General features: G+C 43.7%; 1 protein-coding gene across 1 annotated transcript in view; it reads right to left on the reverse strand.

Moving 5' to 3' along the window:
- Positions 1-10,464, reverse strand: part of PDE8B (phosphodiesterase 8B) — a 204,654-nt gene extending 194,190 nt beyond the window's left edge. The window contains exon 1 of the mRNA XM_019532208.1: positions 10,313-10,464. The gene's annotated coding sequence lies outside the window, so the exon portion shown is untranslated. The remainder of the gene's footprint in view (positions 1-10,312) is intronic.
- Positions 10,465-10,871: the final 407 nt, after the last annotated feature.

Below are 10,871 nucleotides of genomic sequence, written 5' to 3' on the forward strand. Positions count from 1 at the left end.
TGGATCTAGTGGTGGAACTGTGGAAGCCAGGGTTACTATTCTCAACCTAATCTGGTAAATGAAGCTGTTGAGTCCCCTTAAAACCATGATTGGGCCCCAGCCTCCTTTTCTGGGGGATTAAGAAGTGGTTGGAATAAAAATCCTTCCTTTAGGATTTTCTCTACTGCTCCAAGACAGTGAGACACCATTCCATTTCTTTCTGTAGTAGTTTTTTGTTGAGAAGTGTTACAGAGTATGAAGAGAGAAGAGAGGTGGAAGTAGAGATAACATGGAAAAGTAGAGAGTATCTGATTGACATTATTTCTAGAACCCAACAGTCTGGTGGTATGAGATTCAGTATTCCTTGAAAAAAAAATATAGGAAGTCTCCGAAGTGGGGAAAGGAGGAATAAACAATCTGTGGCCCATGTACAAATTGCTTGGCAACTATTGATCCTTCCGGATCATAGTATATGCATGAGAGCTCACCCACACCTTTGATGCATATGCCTAGGCAGGAGTTTTGGAGAAGTGGAGGCTGCCTAGACCTTCCACCCTGCTTTGGACCACTGAGACAGAATACAAAGGCTAGAGCGAGTCCAGATGGCTGTATTTGTATAAGCATCTGGGAATTGAACCTGGGTCTCCTATGTGGTCTCATTCTACCACTGAGCCACAGGGGACTCCCCACGTACAAATTACAGCTTGATCAGCATGTTAAAATGATTTCTTCAAGGTGGCTGCAGCATAAGAGGCAGAAGCTGAAGGTTGCCTCTTTTGGAAGCAGTGTTTCTTCCTCGGAAGTTTGAGGACCTTTGATGGAAAAAGGCTATTAGCAAGAATCCTTATCTGGAATAAGACTGTAACCCTCTCTTCCTCCTTTTAGGAGCTGGGGTGTCCTATTTCACTGTACATACTAAGTATTAATTTTCCAGCTGCATAAGGGCCAAAAATAGCAGTTATGTACAGTTTACAATCCTACACCCCTTGTAGCATGGTGTAACAGGACACCTGATGTGGTGCCTGTTACTAAAAAGGAGAAGGAAAAGCAGGACAATACGGAGAGCGAGGAGCCCAGGTGCTCCCAGTGAAGCCCTGCTTGGGCCCCAGCAGGGAAACAGGGTAGGGGTCAGGCTGAGCAGACTGATTCCCAGGGAAGGAGCTGGGCGACAAAAAGGGGAAGGGGGCTGAAAGGAAGCCCAGAGAGTATACTGACAGCATGACAGGGACAATGCAGATAGGCAGAGCAGACCTCTATGAAGGCTGACATCTGGAGCTCCACTGCAACACAGCAATCATAGGTACTTGCTGGGGGCTGGGAGACAGTGGAGATGTCCATGCCAGAGAGGGATGTGGCAGCCAGGGTGAGGGAAGACCTGGCATGAGACCCATTCCCAGACAGAGAAGCTGGGAGGACCCTGTTTACAAGGCATCAGAACTGAGGGTGATTCCCCCTCCACTGCAAGGTGGCCCAGAAAGGCTAAGGGCTGAAAGGGGATTAAAGGGACCCTGGGGATGTCCCCACCAAGAGGGACAGGTGAGCACTGGAACCCTGAAGAAATAAGGGCCAGCCAACACTGTCGCCCACCGGGAGGACTGCTTATCAGGGACAACGGAGGGGCTGTGAAGATGGTCTGTAAGGGAGAGCTGCAGGAAGAGTGCCAGTCAACTGCAGGCAGCCGTGGTTGATACTTAAGGGAACTACAGGGGAAGGACAATGCTGGGACCAAGCCTGGGGAGTGGAATGGGGCGAGTCCTACAGGGGGCATGTGTGCCCAGAACACTGCAGGTGTGGTGAGGACAGGGTGGCAGAGCCCTGTGAAGAAACCCCCAGTCACAACCCAGACATGTAGCAGGAAGTTCACCTCCCAACTAGTTTTACTTCAATTTTATTTACTTATTCCATCAAGTCATGACAGGAGAGTGAAGGAGGAGCGCATCTACCACCCAAAGAGTGACTCCAACATCAAGAATAGCTGCATGACTCCTTATGCATGAGTACTAAGTATGTGCAATTGGGTGCATGCTGACTGGACAGGTACAGGGCTCTATATACACAAGTGCTAAGCCATGAAATTCTATTTCTCAGTTCTGTGGAAGTTAAGTATGGTGGTCCATGGGGTTTCTGTTGTATAGTTGTTTCTAGGATGCTTCTAGAAACAACTATACAACTCACCTCCACAAAAGTAGTAATCATCAGCAAAATGCTGTAATCTTTAGCAGGTCCTCAGCTACTACTGTGGCTGCTCTGAGACTACTCATGACACCCATTTCACAAATCTTAAAACTGCCTTTACCCAGTGAGGACATTCCAGCAGAGAAACAGGCTGCATCATTGAACAAATCATCCAACCTACTACAATACATAAAGAAAAACAACCACTAACCACACACTCGTTGTTACATAGGATTTTATATGGGAAACTTTAAGAAAGTTCATCAAACAATTTACAGCCTGTACTTGAAGAGGACCTCACTTCAGAGAAATATTTCCTACCTCACCCTCTCCTGGTTTTCAAACAACGTCTCAACACTACCTGACTTATGAGAAGCACACCCACCCCCAGCTGATCAACACACAAAAAGCACAAGACCCTAGCCAACCTGTTTTTCAGTAGTCAGAGTGAGGTAAGAATCAGGCCCATTATGAGGATAATGAAACAAAAAGTAATGACCTTGGTATTTATATAAAATATGAACTTTCACCTAATACTAATGTTCTGCATGGCTGTAAAGCCCACTTCCTGAATAAAAAGAAAACAGAGCTGTTAGCAGCTGTTCACATAAGAAAAACATGAACACTAATAAGAGAAGACATGCATATTAACAGAGAAAGAGGGCACTGATCAATATGCAGCTGGGAACACAATTCTCTTCCTTGTTTTGGAGATCTAATGATATATATGTTGCATGTATAATTGGGTGTTAAAGAATAAATCTGAAGCAGACCCTTAGATAAACACAAGAATACACTGGGTGTGCTGAACCAAAGCCTTTCAAAGTCAAGAGGAGTCCTTCTCTCAGTGCACTATGAAAAATATCAGCATTGCGATTTTTATCACATGGTACTGCTTATTATTATTACTACTGTTATTATTATGTATGGTCAATAGAACTGAGATGACAACAAAGCAAGAAAAAATGGTCTAATATTGGAGTTGAATAGAATACAACAACCGTCTTTGCACTCTTCTATGCAGACATTGTAACAACAAATAGGAGTTCAAGGGCTTGTTTACATGTGGTATTGCATTAGTTTCACTTAACATGTGATTTTAAATTGATTTAGTTAAATTGGTTATTCTGATTATTTCAGTTTAATCAAGTCTTGTTCTGGTTTAGTTCTGGTCTAAGAACAGGCTTCCGATAAATTAGAATAAGCCACTCAAATAAAAAAAAGAGGGTCCAAGCAAGAGTTTTAACCAGTTCAGCTAAATCTGCATGGATTTGTGAACAGATAAAAAACCTGAGTTAAAAGTTCTTATAGATTGTTGGCTTTTAAATGCTGCATCATTTTTAGCAGAAGTGATTAAAGGTACTTGGTCGTGTTTAGGTAACCATCAGGTACCTGTCATTTCAAACTATTAGTCATTTCCGCCCCCTCGTTAAGACTTTCCAAATTTTTGTAAGCAATCTTTAGACTAGAGGGGCAATAGGTAGCTGGCTTTTTGCCTAGTCTTCATCAACAATAATCCCAGCAATTAATTCATCCTGTGCAAGTCTGCTGGGCTACCATAATTGTTCACACTTAATAAAGGTGAAAGATGGGCAGTACTACAGATTCATTGAAAATGAAATTGTTTCAGAAATTTTGAATGATTGTTCTTCTGGTAGTGTTTAGCTTTCTTAAACTCAAGGCAGCCCTGCATAACTTCTGTAAACCGAGCATCACAGCATCACCCTAATTCAAAAACTAATTTATTACAGTGCTTAGATCAGGGATTGGCAATCCCTGGCTCATATGCCAGGGCATGGCACACGAGGTCATTTTGCTCAGTATGCCACAGCCAGCCCACACTCTAGGCAGCTGGTTGAAGATTCCTGGCTGCAAGCTGAAAACGATACAGGCTTGGGCTCTGTGGAAGGCAGCAGGGGCTGCCCAGAGCCCAAGCCGGCTGTAGTGGGCAGCCAGGAATCTACAACCAGTACACCAAAGTCCAGGGCCCTGGCTTGGCTCTGTGGCCAGTGGCAGCTGCTTGTGTACCTTGGGGCGCATGGAAGGGGCTGGGGCTGGGGCAATACAAACCTGGCCCCTCCCCTGCCATCCTCCTGGAGTGCATGTGCACCCACTACCAGCAATGAGCTGGGCTGGGGCTCTGCAAACCTCAGTGCAGCAGCTTGCAGCCTCCCTCTCACATGCCCTGAGCAGCCCAAGCTAAGTGGCAGGCAGCAGGGGTCTGCCCAGAGGTCAGGCTGGCTGCACGCATGCCTTGGGGCACAAGGCAGGGAAGGGGCTGGGGCAGTACAACCCCAGCATCTCCCGCCACAACTGCCTAGAGATGTGTATGCACCCACCGCTAGCAGCAAGGATTGAGCCCTTTGTGGCTCCCCTGCTTTCTGTTCCTGATATGCCAAGTTGAGTTGTGGGTCGAGGTTGGTGTGTTTTAGCACTCTGGCCAAAAACGTTGCCAACCCCTGGCTTAGATCCTTGTAGAGTGGCCAGGCAATGGGGCTGCTTATCTCCTCACACTTTTTGAGGCATCCTTCAAAGGCTCTTGCAGTACCCCAGGGTATGCTACTTGAGAATCACTGGTTTAGAGGCTCCAGCCATTACTGGAAGTTCATTCTAGCAAGCACTGTAAATGCATGTAGGAAGAGACAGCATGTGCCAGATTCTCAGCTGGTAAAAATCACTTACTTTAGTTAAATCGGTGCAGCTATGCTGATTTAGATCAGCTAAGGACCTGCTACTTCTTTCTTGGAATATGACATTTTAAACAGGCCTTTGAAAAGGGTTTACAGTTCTCCTGGGATTTTTGTTTTTTATTCCTTTTCCTTAATAACAGATCCAACAATAACTCCGTGTTGTAGGTTAACACTGTTAACTCCATGTCATAATGAAACTGAAGAGAAAATAGAGCACTATGTTCTTCCTTCATTACTATGAATATAGCTTTTCTTTTAAAAATGTAGTGAGAGAACTGAAAAGAAATGTTTACCATTCTGGCTCTGCTTCTACAGGAAAAATATATGCTGCACAGCAGTTGGCAGCAGTCAGTGGGTAAAACTGAAACCAGGAGCATGGAGAGATGTGAAATTGGAGAAGAACTGGAAAACATGATCAGAGAGGATGAATTAGAAAAATCATTTTAAAAGAATCAATTTCATAGTGAGTTTCATTTAGCTGGAATGCAGTAGCAATGCAGTAGCTCAACTCAATCAAAATGGAAGTGTTGAAATGTATGGTAGCGGAGTTGTGCTAATTTATTTAGCTTTGAAACACTAATGAGAATAATACTAGAGTCTGCATGGCTTCGGTAAACTGTAGTAATACCAGAGCTAGCCAGCAGTACCAGACAGTGTTCTTATAATGGAAAGAAGAGAGGAAGTTAAAAAGAATTCTCAGATATAGAATGACAGAATATAGGGATGGTGGGACCTCAAGATCATTTACCTCAGTGGGTGAGCTTTTTTGGTAGACATCCACACAAGTTCAGCCCCATGTCCTCCCCTAGTGTCGCTCTAATCTCTTTCCCCTGCCTGACTTGCTACTCCCCTTTCTCCTCAATGCCCTATCTACCAGTGTGTTCCCCTCTCCCTGATCTGTCAGATGCCACACACAGAGGCTGTGCGCCCCACTTCAGGCACGTATGCTGCAGGTTGGCCACCCTTTGACTAATTCAAACCCCTGCACTGAGGCAAGTATACTCAAGCCAGGCCATACCCAAAAGAAGTTTAACCTGTTTTTAAAATCATCCAAAGAAGGGAGTTCAACAAACTCCCTAGATAACTTGTTCCTACAGTTTACTACCATTAAATGTAAAAATATTGCTCAAATATCCAACCTGAATCTTCTTTGCTGATTTCTTTGTGTGGACACGGTGAACAATTGATTAACTTCCCGGTCATAACAATCTTTTGTGCGTTGGAAAACTGTTACTGTGTCTCCTTCCAACTTCAATTTTCCACACTGAATCCAGTTCCTACAACCTTTTGTCTTGTATCATTCTTGCTGCTCTCCATTGGATTCTATGTAGGACCTGGCTTTGGTCCAAAGAGACTTGTGGAGATGTGGGGTGTAGAAAATTTCTGCAGTCCACATGAATTATGGGGCTGGCTAAATGAAACTGCAGAGGAATAAGAAATCCTGGGAAGTGAGATTTAAGAGGAAAGGCCGAAAGAACTAGGGTTATTTAGTCTGGAGATGAGAAGACTTGTTGGGGGAGGGAAGGGGGGATTTGATATCAGTCTTCAAATACCTGAAGGATGACTATAGAGAAGATGGATATGGGTTTTTCTCTGTGGTAATAAGGGATAGGGCTAGGAGCAATGGCCTCACACTGCAGCAGAGGAAATTTAAGCTGGAGATTAGGAGGAACTTTCTGACTATAAGGCTGGCCAAGCATTAGACTAGGCTACATAGAGAAATTGTGGATTTCCATCCTTGGAAATTTTCAAGAGCCAAACTGGACAAATATTTGGCTGCGATGATTTAGTCAAGGATGATCCTGCCTTGAGCAAGACGCTGGACTAGATGACCTGATGAGGTCCATTCCAGCCCTACTCTACTAAGGTCCTAAGTACTTTTCTTTTACATGGCAATCAAGTCACTCCTTAACCTTCACTTTGTTTAAGCACACTGAGTACCTGGAGCCTTTCACAAGAAAACACGGGTTTCCAATCCTTTAGTCATTCTTGTCTTTTCTCTGAATCCTCAACAGCCTTCTTAAATTACAAACACCAGAACTAGACACAGTTTTTTAGTAGTAGCAACAGTGCTGGGTACAGAGTCAGTTTGATCTCTCAACCCAATGTTCCTGTTTTATACAAAGATCCAAGGCTTGCAGTAGAAATGTTGGCCACAGCTACTCACTCATGGCTTATATCCAAGCACATTATTCACCATGACCACTGAGGCCTTTTCAGAATCACTCCTTCTCAGAACAAAATCCTCCCTCTGGTATGTCAGACCTACACACTTTGTTTCTAGATATGTGACCTGGACAAGTTGAAACACATATTGTTTGTTCCCAGTTTACCAAGCAAATCAGATTGCTCCGTACCAGTGACCCATCCTTGTTATATACCACTCCTCCAATGTGTTATATGCAAGCTCTCTCAATAATGATTCATTCATGTCAATCGTAAAAATGTCAACTAGCACATCACCAATAACCAATCTCTCTTTCCCCACACTAGAAATGTATCATCTCAGTGGTAATTCCCTTGTTTAAACTTACCTTTTGAGACCCATAAATTAACTGATTTTGAAGTTACCTAACATATGCCATATTCACTTTGTATCCTTTTAATTCCCTAAGCAAAATAGTGAGAGGTACCAAGTAGTTTATAGGATTATCAACTAAATTTGTAATCTCATACCAAGTTTGACAAGACCTATTTTCCATAAACCCACACTGATTGACAAAAATTTAATTTCCCACCTTTAATTCTTTATTGATCCAGTCCTGTTTCAGCTTTTCTGCATTTGAACCTGACACTAATACCAGGCACACAGGTCTATAATTACCAGGCAATTTTCTTTAAAGTCAGGAGTAATTCAGCCAAAGTCAATGGAGCTATGCAAATGGAAACTAGTACAACTGAACGGAAGCAAGAATCTGATGTTATTTTTATGTAACTAATACAAACCTAAAACAGCATTCAGTGCAAGAATGTAAAGCAAAAAGTATTTTCATTTTGTTTAAAATTAATTTTAGCTCTAAATGAGCCACATAGATACCAAAATATGCTATGTAAATGCCTTGCTAATTGTCAGATGATTAAGGCACTGTAACTGAAGCCAACTAAGAGCAAGCCCCTGCAGATGTTAGCATTAGCCATTTTAAAACTTTTTACTATTTTTAACAGTGTTGAAAAAGAATATAAAACATGTAATAATTCAAATTAAAAATGCACAAACTTAAAGTAGCAGCGTTTTGAAAATAAGATACCATAGTGACACGTGTAAACACTTTGTAATTGTACTGTGCCCTCATAAATAATTACGATTATTCCAAGTATTCTCACAGCTGCCAAATCCAAGCAGGGGGCACATGCATCATTTAAGTGCACAAACATTTCACGGATTTTAAACACATGACAACTGAATGTTCTTCCTTATTACTATAGTATTATCGACTAACTAGGAGGAGAACTGAAATAGGGAGGAGGGGTAATTTTCTTATCTTGAGGTCAGGTTGTTCTTCTTATGTGGGGAACAAATACTTCAATTTTTCCAGCAGTATGAAGTTAGGGATTGGTTGTGTGGGGGGGCTTGGCTTACAAATGTCCGGAGCTGGATCCTCAGCTGGTTTAACTGTTTATATACATTTAGGTAAATGGAGTTGGTATTACCAGCTGTAGATCTTGTGTCTATATTTTTGAAGTATGCAGTTTACACATCTTTTAACTCCTGGAGTTTCAATTTGCAGGCTGTCTGCATAGTTTTGTCATTTCTGCATAACATAAGCTGAAACCCCACAAATGCAAATAAAAACCAAGAGAAGCAAAATTACATGACACAGTACTAAAATCCCAAGGAAAACATGTCCTTACCAGTCTCTATCTGCCCCACTCCAATTCCTGTTTTCACATTACTTGCCTCACATATTCAGTTGTTTTGTCCCTACTTGCCTCCCTAATTAAGGGAGGCTTCATGTTTTCTTGGTGGGCTTAGGTCCAGGTGGGCACAACAAATAAGCCTCTCTCTATCTGTGGCCAGCACCAACTGTTTCAGGGAAAGGTGCAACAACCCTGAAACCTTGCACCCACAGTAAGTTTCTTTTTAACTCCCTATACTTAGAAGCTGGTATTTGCTCCAAAGCCCTTTCAAACTGCTTGATTTGTCACTATTTCCTTCTGTGAAATACAATATACTCTATTATTCCTTTAAACATCCAGTGGTTTTTGGAGTCCTGCTAAACTCTTGGCCTTCATATCTGGTGGCAATAAGTCCCATTGACATCTTGTGTGTTGTGGGAAATGCCAGTTTTGGCTGTGCCACACCTTTCAGTTTCACTGAATAATTTTCTTTCATGTACTATGAAGTAGAATGCGTGGACACTTCTACTCTGCCTTACGTACACTGTTCATTATTGTTGAGGATTTTATCGTACCCCACCATGTTGTTTTCTGTTTTGATTTCTTTGCTGTGTTTCTTCTGCTTTCTTTCCCACATTGTCTGTCTAGGACAGGGGTAGGTAACGTTTTTTGGCTGGAGTGCAGAAAAAACCACAATGTCTACCTTGGAAGGTGCCGGAGTGCTGACACGCTGGAGCCCAGAGCAGCTGTTTGCAGCCTCCTGGCTGCAGCTGGCCCACAAAGTCCAGTCTGCTTGCAGCCTCCCAGCTGCCTGCTGGGAGCAGCCTGGGCTTCGTGGCTGGCAGCAGCTGCTTAGAGCCCAGGTTGGTGGTGGTGTGCGGAGCAAAATGGCCATGCGTGCCATGCTCAGCATGTGCGCCAGGGGTTGCTGACCCCCGGTCTAGGATCTTTTATAGCAACCATCACTGTAGTAAACAAGGACTAAGCAAATATTTATAGATTTCTCTCACAATGGTTTGTGAGGTAGAAAAGCACTATTTTCTCAATTGTACAGATGAACTGAGGCAGAGAGATGAAATGACCTGCTCAGAGTCAAAAAGCAGGGAAATGCTATTTGCATCATTGTAAAGACTAACAAGGCCCCATGGCTACAAACATTGGACAGTTACTGCCTCACTGAGCTTATCATCTAAACACACAAGACAGACAAAGAAAGGTCAAGGGAAAGTTTTTATATAACCATGTGGCTAGTCTAATAAAAGATACCACCCACAAGAATTCTTGCCTCCTGCATATCTCCTGGGCCATCACGGCAACATCATCACCTTAACTTTACCATAACACACACATTGTGATCAACGTGGTGGTGACAATAACACCCTTGTATTTAAATTTTTTTTTTTCTAGGGGGAATTAGCTAAATGGAAAGACAAAGGATGGGAAAGAGGCCACTAAAGTAAGGGGTTTAGGGGGACAGGGCATAGGAGTTATAGATTCTGAGGGCAGAACAGACCACAAGACCACTTCATCCAACTTCCTTGATAGAACCTTACCCTTTCACTGAGTGCAATTATTTGCTTTTTGACTTAAAATATCTTCCAGAAAAGCAACTCGTCTTGACTTAGAGGCACCAGGAGATGGGCCACCCATTGCAGCCCTTTTAGAGAAGGGGACTGGGGAGGGAAGTGGACGGTGGCCCCAATGAAGGCATGGTCAGAAGGGAGCAGACAGCCAAGGGAAGACAATGCCTAGCATGATCGTGGTGGGAACCAGTCTGAAGCCTCGGCCACCACCCCCAGCCCCTGCACCTACGCCTGCCTCCTCCTCCAGTCCTCCTCGGCTAGCTCCTCCAGGGCACTGGTGCTCTGACCTGCCAATCTCAGCTCTTCAGATGTCATGAGTGAGGCCTTAAAAAGATAGCAGGGTTTTAAGAAAAGAACACACACCCGTATGTTTTCTGGGCCTTTAAGAGACGCAGTGGTGGGGCGGGGCCCACATTTTTAACCTTTTATCTGGCACCCTGGGAGCGGAGAAAGTTACTTTTTCGGGCGCAGGAAAGGAGCGAGCCTCACCTGATCGCAGCCCCCAGGAGCAGGGCGCCTGTCCAGGAAACTGCCCAGTCTCACAAGAGACAGACACTGAGGACTGGCCACGCTGCCTTTCTTCAGCTGCCCCTCTAAGGCCCCGTGC

This window comes from Crocodylus porosus, unplaced genomic scaffold (assembly GCF_001723895.1).
Source record: "Crocodylus porosus isolate Cpor-Errol unplaced genomic scaffold, CroPor_comp1, whole genome shotgun sequence".
Taxonomy (NCBI): Eukaryota; Metazoa; Chordata; order Crocodylia; family Crocodylidae; genus Crocodylus; species Crocodylus porosus.